The 27,153-nt window shown below is 36.8% G+C and overlaps 1 protein-coding gene and 1 pseudogene across 15 annotated transcripts in view; one reads left to right on the top strand and one right to left on the bottom strand.

Annotated features, from left to right (window-relative positions):
- Positions 1–14,024, bottom strand: part of LOC148776414 (UDP-GalNAc:beta-1,3-N-acetylgalactosaminyltransferase 1-like) — a 79,976-nt pseudogene extending 65,952 nt beyond the window's left edge.
- Positions 1–27,153, top strand: part of FUT8 (fucosyltransferase 8) — a 452,301-nt gene that overhangs the window by 230,130 nt on the left and 195,018 nt on the right. The window lies entirely within an intron of this gene.

The raw sequence follows: 27,153 nt of genomic DNA, 5'->3' as shown, positions 1-27,153 counted from the left end.
GATGGAGGAGTCTGGTAGGCTGCAGTCCGTGGGGTCGCTAAGGGTCGGACACGACTGAGCGACTTCACTTTCCCTTTTCACTTTCACACATTGGAGAAGGAAATGGCAACCCACTCCAGTGTTCTTGCCTGGAGAATCCCAGGGACGGGGGAGCCTGGTGGGCTTCTGTCTATGGGGTCGCACAGAGTCGGACACGACTGAAGTGACTTAGCAGCAGCAGCAGCAAACACCATGAGTAATCATATCTTAGGTAATTTGTGTGCCAGTGAGACAAAATTTGTGGTGTTGGAGAAGACTCTTGAGAGTCCCTTGGACTGCAAGGAGATCCAACCAGTCCATCCTAAAGGAGATCAGTCCTGGGTGTTCATTGGAAGGACTGATGTTGAAGCTGAAACTCCAATACTTTGGCCACCTCATGCGAAGAGCTGACTCACTGGAAAAGACTCTGATGCTGGGAGGGATTAGGGGCAGGAGGATAAGGGGACGACAGAGAATGAGATGGCTGGATGGCATCACCAACTCAATGGACGTGAATTTGAGTGAACTCTGGGAGTTGGTGATGGACAGGGAGGCCTGGCGTGCTGTGATTCATGGGGTCGCGGAGAGTCGGACACGACTGAGCGACTGAACTAAACTGAACTGAGATAAATTTAGATCTCCATTTGTTTCTTTGCTCCTTTATATCATAAGAGGGTTATATTATCACTCTGTCAGTTAGTTAAAAGGTAACAACTGAAAATGGATTTTTGTTTGTTTGTTTCTGGTCTGGCATGTAAGCGGCTTAGAAGTCATTATTCTATCTTAACATCAAGTGAAATAGTGAACAAACTAAAAAATCAAAACTCTTCTTAGATCCATCAGAGAAGTGAGGTCACAGGGCAAACCACTGCTGTCAAATTGAAGAGACAGGCAGGTAGAGAATGATAGCTTAGCAGAAACCTCAAAAGAAACCGCTACTGTGTAGGAAAAATCTAAAGTGTGATTGACAAATTACAGGAAGTTCTAGGTGGACAAACTTGACACAAAACTCCAGGGAGACCTGGTCATAGGGAATCCCCACATTTTCGTGATTTTACTTCTAGGAGCTCTCTCAGGTCCTCACAGTGACTATCTGAGAAAAATCCCCTGGTGCTTACCACAGGGGGAGGAGAAAATAACCATTTTGAGATATGCCAAGGCATCTTCCTTTTCTTAACAAGATCTGCTATCAAGAGAAAGTATTTTACCAGAGCCTAATCTGTTAGAGTGAAGAGGAACTCAGAAGCCTCTTGATGAAAGTGAAAGAGGAGAGTGAAAAGGTTGGCTTGAAGCTCAACATTCAGAAAACAAAGATCATGGCATCTGGTCCTATCACTTCATGGGAAATAGATGGAAAAACAGTGGAGACAGTGTCAGACTTTATTTTTTTGGGCTCCAAAATCACTGCAGATGCTGACTGCAGCCATGAAATTAAAAGACGCTTACTCCTTGGAAGGAAAGTTATGACCAACCTAGATAGTATATTAAAAAGCAGAGACATTACTTTGCCAACCAAGGTCCGTCTAGTCAAGGCTATGGTTTTTCCTGTGGTCATGTATGGATGTGAGAGTTGGACTGTGAAGAAAGCTGATCGCCGAAGAATTGATGCTTTTGAATTGTGGTGCTGGAGAAGACTCTGGAGAGTCCCTTGTACTGAAGGAGATCCAACCAGTCCATTCTAAAGGAGATCAATCCTGGATGTTCATTGGAAGGACTGATGCTAAAGCTGAAACTCCAATAGTTTGGCCATCTCATGCGACGAGTTGACTCACTGGAAAAGACTCTGATGCTGGGAAAGGTTGGGGGCAGGAGGAGAAGGGGACGACAGAGAATGAGATGGCTGGATGGCATCACGGACTCGATGGAGGTGGGTTTGAGTGAACTCCGGGGAGTTGGTGATGGACAGGGAGGCCTGGCGTGCTGTGGTTCGTGGGGTCACAGAGAGTTGGACACGATTGAGCGACTGAACTGAACTGAATCTGTTAGAGTGTTATCAGATACTAACTGACCTAGAAGAAGGGAAATACTCAATTCTAGCCTTCCATGTTGGAAGGAGAGAAGTATCCAATTCTTGCCCCCTGTAGCCATCCTGTTCCACCTAGGAGGGGAGCACAAGGCTGCAAAGAACTTGTGAAGTTCACAGCTTGAGGAGCACAGTTCCACTGAAAGGCTGAAACCTAACTTCTACTCCTGCCACACCTTAAAACATTAGTAAATTTCTATTTGCTGTAGTTCCTTTTATTCTGTGCATGATGTCTGACTTTCAGCAAAAAACTAAAAGGCAGACTAAAAAGCAAAAAAACACAGTTTAAAGAGAGCAAGCATCAGAATCAGACTCAAATTTGACAGGAATATTGGAATTATGAAACAAGGGATTTAGAACAACTGTGCTATACAAAAAAGATCTTAATGACCCAGTTAACCACTGTGGTGTGATCACCCGCCTAGAGCTGGACATCCTGGAGTGAGAAGTCAAGTGGCTCTTAGCAAACATCACTACAAACAAACCTAGTGGAGGTGATGGAATTCAGATGAACTATTTCAAATCCTAAATGATGATGCTTTAAAGTACTTGCTCTTAGTATGCCAGCAAATTTGGAAAACTCAGCAGTGGCCACGGAACTGGAAAAGGCCAGTTTTCATTCTAGTCCCAAAGAAGGGTAATGCTAAAGAATGTTCAAACTACCACACAGCTGCATCATTTCAATTGCTAGCAAAGTAATGCTCAAAATCCTCCAAGCTTGGCTTCAACAGTATGTGAACTGAGAACTTCTAGATGTTCAAGCTGGATTTAGAAAAGGCAGAGGAACCAGAGATCAAATGGCCAACATCCATTGGATCATAGAAAAAGCAAGAGAATTCCAGAAAAACTACTTTTGCTTCATTGACTACGCTAAAGCCTTTGACAGTGTGGATCACAACAAACTCTGGAAAGTTCTTAAGAAAATGAGACTACCAGACCACCTTACCTGCTCCTGTACACAGGTCAAGAAGCAGCAGTTAGAACTAGACAAGGAACAATGGACTAGTTCAAAATTGGGAAAGGAGTACATCACATCTGTATACTGTCACCCTGCTTATTTAACAAAGGCAACGAGTAGAAAACGGTAATAAATATGGTAGATATTTTCCCAAGTTTACCAATAATTGCTTTAAATATCAGCGGTTTAAATACACTAAAAGACAGAGTGTCAGATTGGAGTAAAAGTCAAGGTATGTTGTGTATAGAAACTCTTTATATGTGAAGATACATATAGATTAGACATAAAGAGATGGAAAAAGATACACCATGCTAACACTAATTAAAAATAAAGCTGAAGTAAATATATTAGTTTTGACAGAGCAGACGGCAGAGCATGGAAGAGTTTCAAGGGTAATAAATAGCATTAAAGGTGAAAGTGTTAGTCATTCAGTTGTATCTCACTGTGCGGCTCCATGGACTGTAGCCCCCAGACTCCTCTGTCAGTGGAATTATCCAGGCAAGAATAATGGAGTGGATAGCCTTTCCTTCTCCAGGTGATCTTCCAGACCCAGGGATTGAACCCAGGTCTCCCACATTGTAGGCAGATTCTTTACCATCTGAGCCACCAGGAAAGTCCCAATAGGAGCATTATATAATAATAAAAGGGTCAGTTCTTCAAGAAGATATAATAATCCTTAATATGTGTGCACCTAACAACAGGTCATCAAAATATGTGATGCAGCAGCCAACAGAATTGCAAAAACAAATGATCAGTTCACTATTATAGGAGATGATGCTTCAGCACTTCTGCCAGAAATGGACAGCTAGAGCAGAAAATCAGTAAGGACATATTTGAACTCAACAGCAATATCAGTCAACTGGATATGGTTGACACATCATCCAGCAACAGCAAGGACTACATATTTTTCTCAAGAAGAAAAATAGAATTAAAGAATTCTGAGAAAATTCAGAGTTCTTTTTAGTTTTTGATTGTTTGTTTAATAGGATTTGCATCCATACATGTTCAGAAAGAAGAAAGACGAGGTACTCATTTTAAAAAATACAACAAGCTGTCACCTGCATCTCCTCTACTTCTTACATATTTTAGGATATGAAATTTAAAATTTTGATCTTTTAAAATACTGAAACATTTTTCTTACCTCAAATTTGGTATAATGATTGAAAGAGTTGTGGGGATTACTTTTCCACAGAAAACCTATCTGGCACTTTTTCATTTATTGATGTTATGGAGGAATACCTCCTACAACTCTTTGGTTCCATATAGCAAAATTTGAAAACTGAATCCCTCATGACCTAGCCAGTGCTTGATAATTATTGACTTTTGCTCCTGAATAATAGACCTCTGAATATCCAGATTCTTTTGAGTGATATAGCAGGAAGAGCAGAAGCAGATAAGAAAGGCCAGGGGAGAGTTTGTAAAAGGAAGAGAATATTTATTATTATCATTTATCTGCCAGGTAGACTTATGATGGTGAAACCGAAAGGATTAATAACATAGGATTCTCTAAAGGATATAGATACCTGTTAAAATGGATTCAGTGCAATTGTTCCCATCCCTGTAGAATAAAAAACAAAACAAAACCAAAAATAAAACACATCAAATGAACTTTTCCCCTTTGGATCACAAGTAGTGGTATGAAGACAATCTGTGCAAACCTTGATTAAGTCAAATCACTTCTTACCTTGTTTCCTCATCTTCAAAATGGAAATAGTGCCTGCCTTACAAAACACTGGTAAGAATTAATTGAGAAAATTTGTGCACAGTGCCCGGCTCATATTGGGCATGCAGCAGGGTTACTTCTCCTCCTAGTTCCTTTCAGCATCAGTAGTAATATCTGGACTTCAGTCCTTGCATTCGCTAGTTAATTGTCGTGAGATCTTTATAACATCAAATTATTTTGTCTCTCCGAGCCTTATTTTCCTTTGGTATATGATCATTAATATCCATGTTATAAAGTTGTGGTTGTAATTCATTTCCTTGTATCATCTAGGAGATTTTCATTGAATCTAAATCTCACGTTAAACTGCTAAAATCTTATATAAATATGTGAGTTTTACTGAATAGATCTTTTGGACAACAAATTCACATTTTTTTTAAAGAATATGTAGTAGGGAGAATATAGTAAGGAAAAGTAAATCTCTAGTTTTGTTTTGTTTTTTAATAGGAGGACTCTATGCTAGCTTACTTAATTTTTGCTTAATATAATTCATTGGGAAAGTGGGGAAATTATGGATTGAAGGATTTATTTTCACTTGAAATAGCTACTTCTGGAAAAGATGTACATAGGGCACCAAGTTAGGGAGTCCAGACACTTGAATGTACCTCTTTCTTTGCTTTTGTTCTTTTTATCTTCAGTTCAGTTCAGTTCAGTCGCTCAGTCGTGTCCGACTCTTTGCGACCCCATGAATCACACAGCATGCCAGGCCTCCCTGTCCATCACCAACTCCCGGAGTTCACTTAAACTCAGGTCCATCGAGTCGGTGATGCCATCCAGCCATCTCATTCTCTGTCGTCCCCGTCTCCTCCCACCCCCAATCCTTCCTAGCATCAGACTCTTTTCCAGTGAGTCAACTCATCACATGAGGTGGCCAGAGTATTGGAGTTTCAGCTTTAGCATCAGTCCTTCCAATGACCACCCAGGATTGATCTCCTTTAGAATGGACTGGTTGGATCTTCTTGCGGTACAAGGGACTCTCCAGAGTCTTCTCCAGCACCACAGTTCAAAAGCATCAATTCTTCGGCGATCAGCTTTCTTCACAGTCCAACTCTCACATCCATACGTGACCACATGGGAAAAACCATAACCTTGACTAGACGGACCATTGTTTTTATCTTAGGTGACATTATTTTGAAATGAGACTTCAGCATACAGTAATGGTTTTGTGGGCAGATACTAGAAAATGATACTGTATGATATATTTTATGTGCAATTTAAAAACAATACAAATGAATACACATGCAAAACAGAAACAAACTCAGGTTTAGGAGCTTCACTGGTGGCTCACTGATAAAGAACTTGCCTGCCAATGTAGGAGATGTGGGTTCGATCCCCTGGAGGAGGAAATGGCAACCCACTCCAGTATTCTTGCCTGGAGAATCCCATGGACAGGGGAGCCTGGCAGGCTACAGTCCATGGGGTTGTAGAGAGTCAGACATGACTTAGCAACTACACAGATTGGAAAATTATTAAGTACTGAAAATTTTCTGGCTTGTTAATTACCAAAGAAAGAACTAATAAACTGTTATTAAAATTTAATAGAAACTTTAGTTGGTAAATTAAGACTCATAAATGAATCATGTTAAATGAGTTTGAATTAGGTCAGTATTATTGGTGAATTCAGCTGTGTGTTAAATCAATATAAATTCTGTGACATAATCACAGAGTAGAAATTGACGTATGTATGGTATATTGTATTGAAGGGTTGCAAATTGATGAACTGGGAAGTTGGTATTTTTAATGTTATAAATCCATGAATTTCGGTTAGATTTACTTGAATATGAATCACTTTTATAAAAATCATCAGCAAAATATTACTGCTTTCATATTCTTTAGCAGTTGTGTCAGCTTTTGCATATAATCAAATGAATGTAAAATTTATTTTCTTACGTTTCCCAAAGTTTAGGGAATGATGTAGCATATAGAGTGTTAATTACTGTTAAGAATTCCCAGTTTATCATTTTATTTGACAATATGTAGCTCCTTAAACAACCCACTCCAGTACTCTTGCCTGGGAAATCTCATGGACGGAGGAGCCTGGTCGGCTGCAGTCCATGGGTCGCTAAGAGTCGGACACAACTGAGCAACTTCAGTTTCGCTTTTCACTTTCATGCACTGGAGAAGGAAATGGCGAGCCACTCCAGTGTTCTTGCCTTGAGAATCCCAGGGACGGAGGAGCCTGGTGGGCTGCCGTCTATGGGGTTGCACAGAGTCGGACACGACTGAGCGACTGAACTGAACTGAACTGAATACCTTTAAAATTACTGTTTTTAGGTACAGCCATTGAGTTTGGTATAGCAATAGACTGTTTACTCTTTAATTTTTTTGATAGCAGATATAAAATGCAGACATCTAATTATTCAGAATCTTTTAGACACTAATGGCTATGTACTTGTGAGAAAATTTAAACTGGTATGTGACAGTCACTAGATCCATCTGCCAAAGTGGCTTTAGGTTTTGGTCTGTTATTACTAAAAGTAATAACATAACATAACATAAGGGTCTTACCATAGAGTGACCTAGGCCACATGGTTGCACTTCCTTTCTTCCCCTGAGATGACTTACCACTGACATGGATTCGGTTTGTTATTTTGGTTGCATGTTCCCTTGTCACTTTGCTACTAAAGTGTAATAATCCCTCAGCAATGTTTTGGTCAGCCAAGCCATATTGCTTTGATTCATTTGGAGTCGAGAACAGGGACTCTGTAGTGAAATAGATCTGACTGTGAATCTCTGCTCCTCCTGGTTTTGTTACCTTAGGTGAATTACTTAACCTCTGCTGTTGCATTTGATTTTAGTATAGTTTACTAGTTTAAATATGTGAACTCTGGAGCTAGTTTGTGGGGATTTGAATCCTGGTTGTGCTGCTTATAAGCTGGGTGACTTCAGATATGTTTCTAACTTTCTGCCTCCTCTTTCATATCTGTAAATTAGAGATAAGAATAGTACTTATCTGTAAACACTCTGAGTTTTTTAAACCTACCTGGAATGTAATAAGCTCTCAATACATATATACTAGTATTATCTATATAAAAATGAGGACAGAAATAACATAAGGCTGTTATGAGGCCTGAATGGTAAAATAAATAAAGCACTTCACACTGGGACTTAGTAATGTTCAGTAAATGATGGTACTATAAGGAGATTGGGGCTTCCTTGGTGGCGCTAGAGCTAAAGAACACACCTGCCAGTGTAGGAGGCATGAGACCCAGGTTCGAATCCTGGGTTAGGAAGATCCCCTGGAGGAGGGCATGGCAACCCGTTCCAGTATTCCTCCCTGGAGAATCCTTGGACAGAGGAGCCTGGCCAGCTATGGTCCATAGGGTAGCACAGAGACGGACATGACTGGAGTGATTTAGCATGCATGCACATAAGGAAATTAATATTGTCATGCAGCAGCTATATCTGTGGAGTAAGCATAGATCCAGGATTTGTAATTAAAGAGACCACACTGAAACTCCATTACTAACTGGTTAGGACAACAGTGAGTTCCAGCATTCTGTTAGGTCACTTGTACAGAACAAATAAACTTTTCTATCCCAACTGGTGCACAGATGGGGCAGATGAAAAAATCCTATCCAGTGTTGGGCTGGATAAAGCACAGGTGGAATCAAGATTGCTGGAAGAAATATCAATAACCTCAGATATGCAGATGACAACACCTTTATAGCAGAAAGCAAAGAGGAACTAAAGAGCCTCTTGGTGAAGGTGAAAAAGGAAAGTGAAAAAGCTGGCTTAAAACTCAACATTCAAAAAAATTAAGATCATGGCATCTGGTCCCATCACTTCACGGCAAATAGATGGGGAAAAATGGAAACAATGACAGACTTTTTTTTCTTGGGCTCCAAAAATCACTGCAGATGGTGACTGCAGACATGAAATTAAAAGACACTTGCTTCTTGGAAGGAAAGCTTTGACAAGCCTCAGTCCAGTTCAGTCACTCAGTCTTGTCCAACTTTGTGACCCCATGGACTGCAGCACGCCTGGCTTCCTAGTCCATCACCAACCAACTGCCAGAGCTTGCTCAAATTCATGTGCATTGAGTTGGTGATGCCATCCAACCATCTCATCCTCTGTCATCCCATTCTCCTCCTGCCTTCAATCTTTCCCACCATCAGGGTCTTTTCCAGTGAGTCAGTTCTTCACATCAGATGGCCAAAGTATTGGAGTTTCAGCTTCAGCAAAAGTCCTTCCAGTGAATACTCAGGACTGATTTATTTTAGGATTGACTGGTTTGTTCTCCTTGCAGTCCAAGGGACTTTCAAGAGTCTTCTCCAACACCACAGTTCAAAAGCATCAATTCTTTTGCACTCAGCTTTCTTTATAGTCCAACTCTCACATCCATACATGACTACTGGAAGAACTATAGCTTTGACTAGATGTACCTTAACCTAGACAGTGTATTAAAAAGCAGAGACATTACTTTGCCAACAAAGGTCCATCTTGTCAAAGTAAACTCATTTATTGGGAAAAGCTTTTACATCAGCCACTAAAGATACGATATCAAAGTTTTCCCAGTATGAAAGGTTATTAGAAGTTTTGAAAAACAGAAAGTGAGTCATGATGCAGGCTCCTCATATTCTTCTCAATCCTAAAATCTCATATTCTAGTCAATTCTAAAATTTACCCTTCTTCTATAGTAATAGAATTCTGACTTTTTGTTTTTAGCTAGGCACATTGATGCCTGGAATAAAAGACTATTTCCCAGCTATGTGACTAAGTTCTGGCAAAAGAGGTAAAAACAGAAGCATTATGTGTGTGCTTAGAAAAGGCACTGACTCAACTGTAAGAGACCCCATTTTGCCATTCAGTTTCTCTTCTTCTTTTTGACCTGTATCGAAGACATGATAACTGGAGCTTTAGCATACATTTTGGGCCATGAGGTGATCTTGATGATGGAAGCCGAGGACCTAGAATGGTAGAGAAGTTAGAAACTTTGGTCTCTGAGGATACTTGCAACTGCCGTCTCTACATCACCTGTCTCTAGACAACTTTTACAAAAGAAAAATAAATCTCATTGTTGTTTAAGTTACTGCTGTGTTTGGGTATTCTGTATTGTGCAGAATATATTATTATACTGAGGGGAAGAAATAAATATTAAAGCACTATTGAGATTTAATCACTGGTGTATAGGGTGGGGTGTATAAGAGGACTTAGACATAAAGGAGATTGAAGGGCAGTAGCATAAATGATTAAAGAATTGAGAAGATTGTGGATCTATTTTTATTATACTGGTGAAATTTTATTATATTATTGGGAAATAAGAAACTTTTTGGGAAAGTATTTCAAATAGTGACATTTGTAAACTACTTATTAAATTATATTTTGTTGGCTATAGGGCGTGGTTAGAAAAGATGGTAAAACTGATGGGGGAGCATAGATAATTTTTGTCTTTACAACATTAATAGTCTTTTATATTGCTAGGTTATTATGCCATTGTTAAATGAGGTATTTATAACTTCAAATATGAAAAAAAAATTAGAACACATTGGATTAGTAATTTTCTCTAAAATAGGTTGAGAAAAGATTATTTTGGAGCCTACACAACAAATGTTTAAGATTTATTCACTCTTTTACGTAAAGATTATTCTAAAAAATTGTTTGCGTATTAATACTTGGGCCCTCACTTTTAAATGGTTTGTGTGACACCAAAATAATTGTTTGACATTTAATTTAATAGCTTTGGCTAGACAAAGGTTTAGATGCCGAAGCTGAAAATGTGATCTCTAATAATATTGACTAATTTATGATTTGGTTTTATTGGATAGTGTGGAATTACAGACCTAGACAGACTTTACTGTCTTTAATGTAAACGTTTGCTAATTTGGTGTACCTAATGAGTCTAATATGATGTGTTTTAGTATATCTTTATTAATGAGCTTGAACATCTGTCTGTTTATATTTGTATCAACAGCATAATACAGTCTTAGGCACAAGAGCTTAACTTACTCGATTTTGAATACTGTGTCTTCTAGTTACTAATTATGTGATCTTAAATATGTTTGTGTGATTGAGTGGGAGCATAGTGTTGTGATAAGGGCAATACTTTTATAGATAAAAGACCTTGACTCTGACCTTCACTTATACTAGCTTTGTAAATGCTTTAAGCAAATTACTTAGTAGCTGTGAGCTACAGTTCCTCATCTGTAAAGGGATGGTGAATCATAATTAGAGGGTTGTTTTTTTTTTTTGAGGAATAAATTGAAATAATTATATAGCGCTGCTGCTGCTAAGTCGCTTCAGTCGTGTCCAACTCTGTGCGACCCCATAGACGGCAGCCCACCAGGTTCCCCCTATATAGCACTGCTGCTGCTGCTGCTAAGTCACTTCAGTTGTGTCCGACTCTGTGTGACCCCATAGACGGAAGCCCACCAGGCTCCCCCGTCCCTGGGATTCTCCAGGCAAGAACACTGGAGTGGGTTGCCATTTCCTTCTCCAATGTGTGAAAGTGAAAAGTGAAAGTGAAGTCGCTCAGTCGTGTCCGACCCTTAGCGACCCCACGGACTGCAGCCCACTAGGCTCCTCCATCCATGGGATTTTCTAGGCAATAGTACTGGAGTGGCTTGCCATTGCCTTCTCCGTATATAGCACTACAGAAATATAAAACATTAAAATAATCTATCTTCAGTTTTTAAAAAATCAAGAATATTTTATTGTTATAAGATTTTTTTTTCTTCAGATTTTTTATGTTATAACTGGAGGTTTGTATTTGGCCATTTTCATTCAACTTGCCTACTTCCCACATTTGCAGCCTCTAGCAACCATCAATCTATTCTCTATGAGTTTGGGTTTGTTTTTTTTTTAAGATTCTGCATGTAAGTGAGATAATGCAATGTTTGTCTTTGTCTGCCTTAGTTTACTTTGCATAATGCCCTCAATTCATCCATATTGCTGCAGATAGCAAGATTTTCTTCCTTTTTATGATTGTATACGATTCCATTGTGTGTATATGTGTGTGTGAGTGTATGTGTATAAAATCCGTTGTGTGTGTGAATGAGTGTGTATATGTATGAATGTATGTATATTTTTTGAGGAACTGCTATACTATTTTCCATAGTGGCTGCACCAATTTATACTCCTAGTAACAGTCCATGAGGGTTCCTTTTTCTCAACATCGTCACAAGCACTTGTTATTTCTTTTCTTTTTGGTAAAAACATGTGAGGTGATAGCTTGTGGTTTTGATTTGCATTTGCTGATTAGTGGTGTTGAGCACCTCTTCCTTTATCTGTTGGCCATTTGTATATTGTCTTTGGAGAAATGTCTATTTAGATCCTATGTCTGTTTTTAAAATGGATTGTTTATTTTTTCTATTGAGTTGTATGAGTTCTTAATATACTTTGGATGTTAATCCCTTATGTATATATGGCTTCCAAATATTTTATAGGTTGCCTTTTTATTTTGTTGATGGTTTCCTTTGCTATGCAGAAGCTTTTTAGTTCAGCGTAGTCTCACTTGATTATTTTTGCTTTCATTGCCTTTTTTTCATTTGGTGTCAAATTAAAAAAATCATTGCCAAGACTGATGTCAAGGAGGTGTTAAAATTTTATGGTGCAAATTCAGTGGAATTAAGGAAAGGCTGGTAACTCCTTTAATTATTGAACTAATAATTAGTTGTAGCTTTTATTTATCAAACCCATACTACGTGCTAGCACCATGACTAGCACTTACATACATATCTTAGTTCAAGACTGCTTTAAATATTCATTTAAACTAACAAAAGTAAATAGAGTTAATAGTCTCACTCAACCAAAATATAATAATAGCTATAATTGTAATTATTATATTTTAATTTTAATTGGTCCATAATGAACGTTATTAACTAATTTACGAAGAGGTTAAATTTTGGCCACAGTCACACAGCTAGAAAGTTGAGGAGGAAATAGGCAAAAATTCTTCTGAGTGACTCTAAAACTCTCTATTAATTCTCCAGTTATTACATTGCTATGTATTATTGAGTGTATCTCCTTGTATAGATATTTTAGTAGTAGCTTTAAGGCTTCCCTGATGGCTCAGTTGGAATCCGCCTACAATGCAGGAGACCCCAGTTTGATTCCTTGGTTGGGAAGATCCACTGGAAAAGAGATAGGCTACCCACTCCAATATTCTTGGGCTTCCCTTGTGGCTCAGCTGGTAAAGAATCCGTTCACAATGCGGGAGACCTGGGTTCAGTCCCTGGGTTGGGAAGATCCCCTGGAGAAGGGAAAGGCTACCTACTCCAGTATTCTGGCCTGGAGAATTCCATGAACTGTATAGTCCATGGGCTTGCAAGCAGTCGGACACAACTGAGCGACTTTCACTTTCACACTTTAAGTATTGCATTAAAAATATATGTAACTTGTTGCAATCTACTGTTATTGAAGTTTTACCAATATGCAGTATAGAAAACTTTACCTCTAAAGTTCCTTTGCCCTCCTCTCATTTATAATATGATGGTCTTAAAATATCTCCTCTACATATGTTTAAAACCACAACAGACAGTTACACTTTTTGCTTCACTTGTCAAACATAGTGTAGAAAACTCAAGAATAGAGGTTAAGTCTATTATATTTACCCATGTTTATGCTCTTTTTATGCTCTTTCTTCCTTTTAGGATTTATGAGGCAAAAAAAACAAACCTCAGAGGACTTACCACTGTGTTGTTCCTTTAGTCCCTAGATCCTTGCAGGTCTGCCTTTGCTTTCCAAACCTTACACAGTTATATTTTTTAATATAGTGTCCAGGGTTTTTAGCTGTTCTTAGTGGGAGGGAGGGGAAGTGCATGTTTTCCATCTTGGTCTGGAACTGAAAGTTACTTCATTGTACTTTCAATATATATATATGAAAATTGGCTATGCTGGAGTTTTATCTGGTTTTCCTGATAGTGTGCTATTTGGGAGGAAAATGCTTGGGGCCTTTAACTCTCTGGATTGAATTATACTTGACATATCCTAGTGATAGAGTTGCCCATCACTGGGGTTAAAAAAGTACATATAAAGGAGATTCTCTAGTTTCCTTTGCAATTCTTGGAAGTGAGCAGTTTCTTAATAACAATAATAATAAAAAAATAGCTGTCATTGATTTTGGTTCTGTCATTTATTGACTTTATGACTTTGGGAACGTTATTTACTCTCAATGTTCCTTAATTTCCTCCACTGTAAAATGGGGATAATAGTACTTGAAAGGTTGTTGAGAAGATTAAATGGTATTATAATTGTGAAGTAATGAGAAAAAATACCTTACATTCAGGAAGAACTGTATGAATGTAGCTGTTATCTTCATCATTCTTTGAGTAATAGGCCCATATGATGGGCGTTATTACATTCATTTTAAGAATAAAAAATTTAGGCTCAGAAAGAGTAAGATGCCTTGTCTGGCTCTTTTCTGGCCCAGTTCTATATAGGTATTCTAAGGATATACACCCAGAGCTGTCCGACCTTACAGTGTATGCTTTTCAAGGTATGAAAAACTATCCATCAACATCATCAGATCCCCCTGCATCCTGCATTTTCACCTAGCATTATGTGTATTTCTCTTCATACTTGACATTTTAACCCAAGCTGTAACATCTCACCAATCATTGTACCATAATTTATCTAACCTTCTCTTATTTTTGAATATAAATTGTCTCTCTGTCATCCATCTGGCACTTGTATTAATGAATGCTCACCAATATCAGTATATTATTTTTTATAATGCAGTAGTAACAACTGACCTTTAAAGGGCTTTGTGCCTTTTATATGAAGATAGAAATGTGTTTTATGAAAATGTATCCCACTAAAAATTTTCAGTAGCATAATATGTTTATTATACATTTGAATCTCTGTTGATTCTGTAAAAACTGCTTTAAATATGTTTGAATCTGAATTTTTGAATCTTTATTGTTATTTGGAAAGAGTTCTGTAGAAAGATTGTGCCTCTTTATTCATTAGTTGTGTTGTATGAGACTTGGAATTTTTGCCATATGTCTCCTGGCCCTTATTAAATGTAATGTTGGAGGTTATCAAGAGTTGGCTTAAATGTAAGTCTTTGATTTGAAATTATATTTGGATATATTTCTTTCTGAGCATCTATGGTTTACATTTTCTGAATGTAAATATAGATAGATAAACATGAAATGACTTTGAACCTTAGTTCTAATTCTTCAAAGTCTTTATTTTATTTTTATTTTGCCTAGGATTTTTACTATAGATATTAATGAATACATGCACACTGTGTAATATTCATGCATTCACTTTTTTGTTCTACAAATATTATTATAGGGCTTGCTTTGTTTTAGACACTGCTCTAAATCCCTGCTCTTCTGATACATTACTTTTTAGTATAGAAAAGAAATAAGCCAATAATTATTGTGGTAGTGTGATAGAAAATAATGGGGGATGGTAAGTGCTTTTTTTTTTTTTAAAGACAAAGTGTTGTATCATTCTTATAGCGTTTTATAGTCATTCACTTTCTCTTGCTGGCCAGGGTCCTGGTTTTGTTCTGCAGCCCACCCTTGGGAATAAATTCTATTAGTCTAAGCATAATGTAATCCCATTTCACTTGTCAGTGGTTGAATTTTCAAGGGATGGGTTGACTCCCTGTTCGTTAATAGGATGTGCAGATTTGGGGGAGACTTCTTTTAGTAGTTTCTCTCCTTTATAATACGACTGACAAGAACAATTGTTCTTTGTCACATAATTACTTGTGGCTAAAGTTAAGATAGCTACCTTGTTACCATGAAGAGAGCTAGGGCGAGGACAGAAGCTGATATGCCAAGCGGGAAGAACAGAAAGATGAAAAGAGTTTTTTGACTATTTCATGGAATAATTTAATTAGTTAACTTTAAAACCTTTTTTTAATCAAGTAATTGATTTCCTTATTTTTTAAAAGTTATTTCTTTGGCTGTGCTGGGTCTTCGTTGTTGCGTGGGCTTTTCTCTAGTTGTGGGGAGTGGGTGCTACTCTCTAGTTGCAGGGCAGGGGTGCTCATTGCAGTGGCTTCTTTGGTTCGGCAGCATGGGCTCTAGGCTTGTGGGCTTCAGTAGTTGTGGCACATGGGCTCAGTAGTGGTGGTGCATGGGTGTAGTTGCTCTTCAGCACGTGGGATCTTCCCAGACCAAGGATTGAATTTGTGTCTCCTGAATTGACAAGGGCGGAATCTTTACCACTGAAACATCAGGGAAACCCTGGTTTCTTTATTTTTAAAGCCATTTTAAGTTGTATTTTCTCTTACTTCTATTCTAACATGTCATAATTGACACATGTTGTCAGGGACTATCCCTGAAAAGAGGGGACATTTAAGTAGAAGTTTGAATTACGATGAATAAGCCAAAGGGATTGCAGGTCAGGTAGAAAGTACAGCAAGAGTGAAGATCCCATGATAGGTAAGAACTTTACATATGCTGGAAACTGACAGAAGGCTGGAATACCTAGTTTCTATTGAGCAGGGAAAAGATAATAGTATAATATTTATAAATTGCATTACAGTTTCTAAACCATTTTTACTTGTATTATGTAATGTGATCTTCACATTTAAATGAGGATATACTATTATTACCATTTTATAGTTTGGTAAACTCCCCATATATTTATAGCCAGTGATTTAATTGAAATGGTTGCTCTTTCTACTTTATCATGTTGGCATATGAGTATATGTTATGTCCAAAATCTCCTGAAGAAGGGCATGGAAACCCACTCCAGTATTCTTGCCTGGAGAATCCCATGGGCAGAGGAACCTGGCAGGCTATACAGTCCATAGGGTCACAAAGAGTTGAACACGACAGAAGTGATTTAGCACACAGCATACAATACATGAATTGCGAACTTCCAGATGTTCAAGCTGGTTTTAGAAAAGGCAGAGGAACCAGAGATCAAATTGCCAACATCCACTGGATCATGGAGAAAGCAAGAGAGTTCCAGAAAAACATCTATTTCTGCTTCATTGACTATGCCAAAGCCTTTGACTGTGTGGATCACAACAAGCTGTGGAACATTCTGAAAGAGATGGGAATACCAGACCACCTGACCCGCCTCTTGAGAAACCTATATGCAGGTCAGGAAGCAGCAGTTAGAACTGGACAAGGAACAACAGACTGGTTCCAAATAGGAAAAGGAGTACGTCAAGGCTGTATATTGTCACCGTGCTTATTTAACTTCTATGCAGAGTACATCATGAGGAACGCTTGGCTGGAAGAAGCACAGGCTGGAATCCAGATTGCCGGGAGAAATATCAATAACCTCAGATATGCAGATGACACCACCCTTAAGGCAGAAAGTGAAGAGGAACTAAAAAGCCTCTTGATGAAAGTGAAAGAGGAGAGTGAAAAAGTTGGCTTGAAGCTCAACATTCAGAAAGCGAAGATCATGGCATCTGGTCCCATCACTTCATGGGAAATAGATGGGGAAACAGTGGAAACAGTGTCAGACTTTATTTTTTTGGGCTCCAAAATCACTGCGGATGTTGATTGCAGCCATGAAATGAAAAGACGGTTACTCCTTGGAAGGAAAGTTATGACCAATGTAGATAGCATATTAAAAAGCAGAGACATTACTTTGTCAACCAAGGTCCGACTAGTCAAGGCTATGGTTTTTCCAGTGGTCATTTATGGGTGTGAGAGTTGGACTATAAAGAAAGCTGATCGCCGAAGAATGGATGCTTTTGAACTGTGGTGTTGGAGAAGACTCTTGAGAGTCCCTTGGATTGCAAGGAGATCCAACCAGTCCATTCTAAAGGAGATCAATCCTGGGTGTTCATTGGAAGGACTGATGCTAAAGCTGAAACTCCAATACTTTGGCCACCTCATGAGATGAGTTGACTCAGTGGAAAAGACTCTGATGCTGGGAGGGATTGGGGGCAGGAGGAGAAGGGGACGACAGAGAATGAGATGGCTGGATGGCATCACTGACTCGATGAAGGTGAGTTAGGGTGAACTCCGGGAGTTGGTGATGGACAGGGAGGCCTGGCGTGCTGTGATTCATTGGGTTGCAAAGAGTTGGACACGACTGAGCGGCTGAACTGAACTGGACTGAAATGATACATATGTTATATATATGTTTGATAACCAGATAAAATGGTAAGATATATGTTTTATTTGAATTTATTAGTGTTACAACTTTTTGGCAGTATTGATAGGGCAGAAGGAACGGATGCCGAGGCCAGTTTTCTGGATCCACTTGAATAGTATAAATTAATTGCATCAGTAAACACAACCTGGTGTGTTGAATTAAGGTGAGTGACACGCTCCTGATAGAAACCATATAAATGTGATTATGTATTTGCACTTCATAACTAGGAAGGTTAGTTTCTAAGATATTAGCTGGTCTTAGTGAATTAATAGAGTGTTTTGTCCTCATGTATTCAGGATGCCTGGTATTTTAAATTCATATGTGCATATACTGTGACCTTACTGATAAGTGTACTGTGAAAGCATGACAGATAACTCTGAATCTTGTAGTCTTGGTAGTTGCTATGTGAGAATTCCCTTTTCTTTCCTTTCCTGTCACGCGCCCCTTTTCCCTTCTCCCCCTTTCTGTCTTCCCTTCCTCTCCTTCTCTCCCTTCATTCAACTTATCAGTTTAGTTATGTAGATTTCAGCTATCATTAAAGGACCAATTTAATTTGTGCCTCTCATTTTGCTTGCTTTTTCCTACTTCTTCCTTATTAAACAAAATGTTATTACTGCTCTTTTCACATACATGGAGAATAGACAGTAAGCAAGATTTTAGGTAAAATCTTTACTTAATTGAAAGTGAATTAAGATCAGTTGAGAAGATATTTAAATAGATAGTTGTGGACTTGTATTATTCTGGAATTGAATTATATATACATAGGACTTTTTAAATATTTGTACTTTATAATTGATAATTAGCTTTTCTCTAAAAGTTTCATTTGATTTCCTTTTATCAACCTGATGCCTTTAAAATATAACAGTTAAGCTTAACCTTTGCTACATTTTAGTAGTCATTCTTTAAATTTGTTGAAAATGATTTTATTTTTCTGTTGACATTTTAGGTTTATTCTGTTCCATTGACTTACTTTAAAAAGCATTCTGTAACAATGATTCGCCTTTTACTCTTTCCAGTTACTAACAAAAAATCATCCTAAAGATTATAACTCTCTAAACCATAGTATACATTTATTATAATCTAAGGAATCATTATTATTTGAATACTTATGATCCTTTCTTTTGGATTGAGAAAAAGTTAGGTTACTAGGAAGATGCAGAAAAGGTTCATTGTAGTTAGTTTTATACTTACTTTAGCTGATTCTCATTGTCTTTGAAATGTGTAAAAAATAAAATTTTCACATTAACAATTGGGTTAAGTTGATCCTATCTATAGAATAATTACTTTTGATTTCTTTCATTAAAAGTAAGTATGTATATTGATGATTTTGCTGAGGAAAATCTCATAGAAACTCAAAATGCAAACACATAATTTAACCATTTACTGAATTATCATTCTTCAGTTATTGACATTTTCAGTTATATTCACAAGATAGAGACAGTTTAAATTTTCTGTTAAAATTTTTCTAATAGATTTTTCAACTCTATTGAAGCATTACTTACATCAGCAAAATGTGCATATAGTAAGTGTGCACTTAGATGATTTTTCTTAAATCTGTACCTTCATACAACTGTCCTTCCCCTTTTTAATCAGTTGTATGCATGCTCCCTGGCAATCAGTCATTTGATTTTAGTCACTATATGTTAGTTTCTCTGTTCCACAACTTCATAAATGTGTATTTTTGTCCCTGGCATCTTTCAACAGCCATATTTTTGAGATTCATCCATGTTGTTATGTAAATCAGTAGTTCCTGTTTGTTAGTCGCTCAGTTGTGTCCAACTGTTTGCCATCCCATAGACTATAGCCTGCCAGGCTCCCATGTCCATGGAATCCTCCAGGCAAAAATACTAAGTGAATAGAAATTCCCTTCTCTAGGGGATCTTTCCAACCCAGGGATTGAATCCACGTCTCCTGCATTGCAGGCAGATTCTTTACCATCTGAGCTACCAGGGAAGCTAATGCCTGTTTACTGCAGAATAATATTCCATTTATATGAAACTTTTACCTGTTGATTAGACACTTAGATTTTTTCAAAGTTTGATTCATTGATAAAGTGGCTGTGGTGTCTTCTATAAATATTTGGTGGAATTCCCACATAAAGCCATGTGGACCTAGAGTTTTGTTTCTGGGAAGATTTACTAATATACATTCATTATCTTTAATAGATATAAGGTGTATGCCTATTGAGGTTATCTATTCTTTCTTGAATAGCAGTTGGCATTGGTAGTTTATTTTAAGAATTTTATCCATGTTGGGTCCAGTTTCATATATATTGACCCAAAGTTGTTCATAGTATTTCATTATTATCCTTTTGTAGAATCTGTAATGATGCTTCCTTTTTCATCCCTTATATTGGCAACTTATGTCTTCTTTTTTCCCCTAGATTAGTTCATCTAGAATGTTGTTAATTTTATTGATCTTTTCAAGGAACTAGTTTTTATTTTCATCAGTTTTTTTCTTGTATTGTTTAACTGTTTCATATTTTATTGATAGAGTTTACATTGTAAAGCTTTTTTGTTGTTCAGTCATTCAGTCTTGTCTGACTCTTTGCTACTCCATGGACCGCAGCACGCCAAGCCTCCCTGTCCATCACCAACTCCAGAAGTTTACCCAAACTCATGTCCATTGACTCGGTGATGCCATCCAACCATCTCATCCTCTGTCGCCCCCTTCTCCTCCTGCCCTCAGTCTTACCCAGCATCAAGGTCTTTTCCAGTGAATCAGCTCTTTGCATCAGGTGCCAATGTATTGGAGCTTCAGTTTCAGTCATCTGTCCTCTCAAGGAATATTCAGGGTTGATTTACTTTAGGATTAACTGGTTTGATCTCCTTGTAGTCCAAGAGACTCTCAAGAGTCTTCCCTAGCACCACAGTTTGAAAGCATCAATTCTTGGGCTCTCACCCTTCTTTATGGTTCAAATCTCACATCTGTTTGTGACTACTGGAAAAACCATAGCTTTGACTAATGGACTTTTGTTGGAAAAGTGATGACTCTGCTTTTTAATATGCTGTCTATGTTTGTTATAGTTTTTCTCCAAGGACCAGATGTCTTAATTTCATGGCTGCAGTCACCATCTGCAATGATTTTGGAGCCCAAGAAAATAAAGTCTCTCACTGTTTCCATTTTTTCCCCATCTATTTGTCATGAAGTGATGGAACCAGATGCCATGATCTTAAGTTTTTTTAATGTTGAGTTTTAAGCCAGCTTTTTCACTCTCCTTTTTCACTTTCATCTAGAGACTCTTTAGTTCCTCTTTACTTTCTGCCGTAAGGGTGGTGTCATCTACATATCTTAGGTTACTGATATTTCTCCAGGCAATCTTGATTCCAGCTGTGCTTCATCCAATCCGACCTTTCCCATGATGTACTCTGCATATAAGTTAAATAAGCAGGGTGAAGCTTTTACCTATCTCACTAAACTTTCAAATGCTTGCCTATTTCTTGAAGAATAATGTAGACTTTAAAACTATATTGTTTTTCCTGCCTGTCATACATACATCTTATGACTTTGTTGTAAACCCTATAATAGTTGTCATTTTAATTTTAAATAATCAAATTTATTTTACTTTTGAATCAAATTTATTTTAAAAGAGATTAAAAATGAGAAAAAAATTCATTTATATTCATATATTTATTCATTGTTTACATTCAAATTTCCATCCATAATCATTTTCTTTCAGTCTGAAAAGCACCCTTTTACATATATCTTGTAGTGTGTATCTGTTGGTAACAAGTTCTTTCAGCTTTTGTTTCCAGAAAATGTATTTATTTTGCTTTTATCTTTTAAAAACTTTTAATTTTAGAATTACAGAAAATTTGCAAAGAAAGAGTTTTCATACACTTTTTGTCAAGGTTAGCCTAATGTTAACATCTTACATAGTCATAATGCATTTGTGAAAAATGATAAATTAACAAGGTGCAATATTATTTGCTAGACTACACACTGTATTTGAATTTTAGCAGTTTCTCCATGGTGTCCCTTTTCTCTTCCAAGATCTAATCCTCAGTACCATGTCTCCTTAGACTTCTCTAAGGAGAAGTGACAGTTTCTTAGTTGCTTCATTTTTTTTTTTTATGACCTTGATAATTTTGAAGAGTATTTTAGGGTCAGGTATTAATATTTGGTTGGATGCCTCTCAGTTTGGGTTTTTTTTGGTATTTTTCACATTTTTAGACTGGAATTTGGGTTTGGGGGTTGAATACCACAGAGATAATGTGCCATTCTTCAGTACCAATTAGAGTTGTTTCATCACTGTAAAAAATTTCCCTGAAACCCCTTGGTAATCAGCCCTTACACCTTCTGTCCTTGGCAACAGCTGATCTGTTTTTCACTCTAGTTTTCTTTTTTCCATAATATCAGATAAATAAATCACACAGTATGTATCTTTTGGTTCTGTCTTCCTTCACCTAGCAAAATGTCTTTTTAAGATTCACCCATTTTGTTGAGTGGGCCAATGGTTTATTCCTTTTTATTGCTAAGTAGTAACCCTTTGTTTTTGATAGATTATCATTTGTTTTGATAAATGAATGTTCTTATTCACTTGTTGAAGGCCATGGTGATTTTCTCTCCAGTTTTTTATATATGAAGCTGCTGTAAACATTTGTGTATCAGTTTTTGTGGGAATATGAGCTTTCATTTTTCTTGAGGTGCTGCCTAGATAGGAGTCGTAATCCTGGGTAAGTCTATTTTTAACTTTGAAACCTTAAACTTCTTAAAGCAAACATAGGAGAAAATATATTGACCTTGGATTTGGCATTGAAGTTTTAGATATAATAGCCAAACCACAGTCTATTAAAAATTATATTCAATCAAAAGATTAAATTTTTGCTGCATGCAGGACACTGTAAAATACAAAAACAAGTTACAGACTGGTGGAAAACAATTGAAAAGTTACATATCTGATTATACACATGTATCAAGAATATATAAAGAACTCTTAAATCTCAAATGTAAACAATATAATATATAAATGGACAAAACATCTCAACGGACATTTCACCAAAGAAGCTATATGGTTGGAAAATAGGCAGAGGAATAGATGATCAGAGAGAAATTGAATGCAAATGAGATCTACATTGAGATACCACTACACATCTATCAAAATTGCTTTAAAAATTTGAAAATACCAAATGCTGGAGAAATTGCAGAGTACAGGAACACTTTATTTTTTGCTGGTAACAATTTAGGATGTAAATTAAGGATGATGAAGTTGCTTTGGAATACAATTTGGCATTTTCTTATAAATGCACATTTTTCATATGACCCAGCAATCTCAATCCTAGGTATTTACCCAAGTTAAATGAAAGATTACAAAAACTTGCTCTCGTGTTTGAAGGTATTGTCAGTAGATAACAAAGGGTAATTTTGCCGTTTCTTTTTATTTCAACACTTTTTAAAGATATTGTTCTGTTGCCCACTAACTTGTATTTTTTCTGATAAGAAGCCCCCTGAAATTCTCTTTGTAGCACCTATTTTCCCTGTGTGACTAATCTTCTCCTCCAAATTATGGTTTTATTTGTATTTAAAAATACGTTGGAAATTCTGCATATGCCCATGACTAAGCTAGTTTCCAACATGTTACTTCAAGTTTGATGATAGGTTTTGTTTTGAGAAGTCCTTTTTCGAACTGAATGCCAAAATGGGGGGAATGCCTGTATATTTCCAACCAAAGTGATTACTGTAAATTGTTTTCTTGCTAATGATGATGAGTGACTTTAAAGTTTTAGCACCTGACCAGATTTTAGTTCATGGTGATAGTTACTTTAAGGTGACATGACTGTGCTGAAAGCTGTTAAACACTGTAGTATCCGAAGATAAGTGCTGTTAACAGTGGCTGCTTGAAAATTTTCCTTTTTTTTTTAAAATCAAACTTTCCAATTTTTTTCTTTCTGTATAATTTTCTCTTTGAGTAATTTTTTTAAAAAATTGGCATATAACGTATTAGTTTTAGGTATACAACATAATGATTTGATACATGTATATTGTGAAATGATTACTGTATGAAATCTGGTTAACATCTGTCGCCATATATAGTTACAATATTTTTCTTGTGATGAAGATATTTTCTGTCTGTCTTCAAATTCACTTAACTGTTCCTCTGCAGTATCTAATATGCTCTTAATCATTACCAGAGAATTTTTTAAATTTCTAGATTTTTAAAAAAATTATAGATGTTGCCTTTTTGTTAGTTCTTATTTCTTTTATCAATGTATTCATTTTCTAAAATTTAAATCCTAGCATATATTTTTAGTAATCGTTTTAGGGTCCTTATCTGCTGTTACCATCACTTTGTCTTCTGAGTCTGTTTTAAATTGACTGATTTTCTTCTTGGTTGTGGGCCACTTTTTCCTACTTGTTGGCCTCATAGAAAAAAATATACATTTCTGGAAAAGTAATTCATAATTTCTTCAACCATGTTTCTATTGATGAGCAATTATGTTATTTCCAGTTTAAAATTGTTGCAAACAATGTTTTAATGAATACCGTTCTGCTGTGTTTTTTTCACATGTTAAAATACATCTTAGTATAAATTTCTGCTAGTGGAGTTTCTCATCAAAGGATACGTTTATGCAAATATTTGACATATTATGCCATATTTCCCTTTGCATAGGGTATACATATTTTATATTAGTTAAATAAGTACTGAATTATTTTTAAGTTTAGAAGAAAATTCCCTGATGAACATGGTTCATGGCAGAACACGCCAGGCTCCTAGAGATTTGCTTCTGTAGCACATTGTCACAATTCATCTTTTGACCTTAACCTTAGTAAAGCCGCTTGAATGTAACTCTTGGAAACTTTCACACAGTCAGATGCTAAAAGAAGTAGCTATTGTGGTCATTTTCTCATATTTTGAATATGCATGTGTGCTAAGTTGCTTCAGTTGTGTCCGACTCTTTGCAACCCTGTGGACGCCCGCCAGATTCCTCTGTTGATGGGATTCTCCAGACAAGAATACTGGAGTGGGTTGCTGTTTCCTTCTCCAGATACGCGATTATAAGAAAAGTTAATTTGATAGTGTTGCAATAGTACTACATTTTGTTGTTGTTCCTTCTAATGGAATGGTTACACTATTTTTAAGAAATTAATTAGGTGATATTGTTTATATTCAGTTTTTACTGAATTAATGAGAATGTTAATTGCTGCAAGAAGAGGCTTTTTGGGGGGCTTGTTTTAGTGACATCACTGCCATTTGCAATTCAAATCCAGTAGAAAATTATCCTCAAGGGTAGAATTTTTTTGTGTGTGTCTTGTAATTGCAGAAACTTAAAATTCCTAAGGTAGTGAATTACTGCTGCCTTATTTTTGGTTTGGAGCTTGAAGTGCTGGAGTGTTTGCTCTTTTTTCTAGTCACTGCCATAGCCTTTAACAGCTTTTTGAATACCTGCATCACAGGTGATCTCTCTCCATGTTCTTTGTAATTTTTAGTTAGTTGCTGGACAGTGTGAACTTTATATCATTAAGTGTCTATATTTATTGTGTTTCTTTAAAGAACATTGAGTTTTATTTTGATAGGCATTTATTTCCTTTTGGATCACTTTGAGCTTGCTTTTACAGCTTGTTTTTAAGTTTTGTTGTGAATCTTGTTCGCATAGCCTTTATTCTGTGGCTGGAGTCATTAGACTTGTCTCATGAGCAGATCTGTGCTATAGTCCTTGAGCTAAGAATGGACTTTACATTTTTAAACAGTTGTAAAGAAACGAGAATGAAAGCTAAGAATATATGGTAGAGACTGTATGTGTCCCACATAGTCTGAGATATTTACTGTCTTGCCCTTTACAGAAAACATTTTCTGATCTTTGCTCTAAGACTTGCTTAACCCTAACTTATAAGATGTTTTATTTCTTGGCTTTCTACTGAATACCCCAGGTTTTCTGTGATATTTTCATTCTGTTTGATTGGAACTCATATGTCTCCCCTTTGTAAAATCTTTGAAAGATGTACAGCTTTCAGCTACATTTAATTTTTCTTTCCTTGGTATTCTTTGCAAGTCTCATGAGGTCTTACTATGCATGCAGAACTTAGTATCTAGCCGGAGACTCTTAAGGATCGCCTCTGCACATTTCTGGAGCCTTTTCTCTGGGTAGCTGTTTTCACTTTGGTACACTGGCTCACACATTCCAGCCACCTTACATTCCCTTAACATTTTAAAATTTTATTTATTTTAAAATAAGATAATGTTTTAATACAATATATTTTTTAACCAAAGTTAAGTTTTAAAAAAATGAGTTGACCATGTATTTCTGGACTCTCTATTCTATCCCATTGGTGTCTGTTTTTATGCTGGTATCATACTGTTTTTGTTTTTAACTTTTTATGTATGGCTGAGTCACTCTTTTGTGCACCTGAAACTATTAAAACATTGTTAATTGGCTATACTCTCTAAACTTTTTTTTGTCTCTTATCTTTTCACCTCAAGAAGATAGCTGTGCTTTGCTTGAGTTATCCATTTTTGCCCTGGTGTTCAATAAAGGTTAGTTAGAAACCTGCAGTGAACATAGGGCTTACATTTGGTTGTTGACCTTCTCTCAGGCATTACAGTCCTGTCTGACCTTTGCCCAGTGTCTGAAAACTGTTTTCCTAAATTTTTTTCTTTTAGTTTTCTAGTTGTTTATATGTGAGGACAAATCTAGTATCAGTTATTCTTTCATGGTTCGAAGTGGAAGTCTGTTTCAGTTCAGTTCAGTTGCTCAGTTGTGTCCGACTCTTTGTGACCCCATGGACCACAGCACGCCAGGGCTCCCTGTCCATCACCAACTCCCAGAGCTTACTCAAACTCATGTCCGTTGTACTGGTGTTGCCATCCAACCATCTCATCCTCTGTCATCCGCTTCTCCTCTCACCTTCAATCTTTCCCAGCATCAGGGTCTTTTCCAATGAGTCAGTTCTTCACAGCAGGTGGCCAGAGTATTGGAGTTTCAGCTTCAGCATCAGTTCTTTCAATGAAAATTGAAGGCTGATTTCCTTTAGGATGGACTGATTTAATCTCCTTGCAATCCAAGGGACTCTCAAGAGTCTTCTTCAACACCACAGTTCAAAAGCATCAGTTCTTAGGTGCTCTACTTTCTTTGTAGTCCAACTGTCACATCCATACTTGACTACTGGAAAAACCATAGCTTTGACTAGACGGACCTTTGTTGGCATAGTAATATCTCTGCTTTTAAGCAGGTATCTTTTAAGAAGTCTGTTTAGTAAACATTGATAGAAATACTTTTAGACTTTTGATATATTATAAACTAATAATTATACTTTTGTTAAATATCTTATTTGTTGTAAATTGAATTTAATTTTTATAGCATTTGTAAGAGGTATTAACAGGATATTAAGAAAACGGTGATTAAGATTCAGTTCTGTCCTGCATCTTGGATGCCTACTCTGTGTCTCAGACTTTGTACATCTTGCTGGGGACAG

Source organism: Moschus berezovskii, chromosome 9 (assembly GCF_049115385.1).
Source record: "Moschus berezovskii isolate FMDL1 chromosome 9, NW_MosBer_1.0, whole genome shotgun sequence".
NCBI lineage: Eukaryota > Metazoa > Chordata > Mammalia > Artiodactyla > Moschidae > Moschus > Moschus berezovskii.
This window is presented reverse-complemented; position numbering and strand designations above follow the sequence as displayed.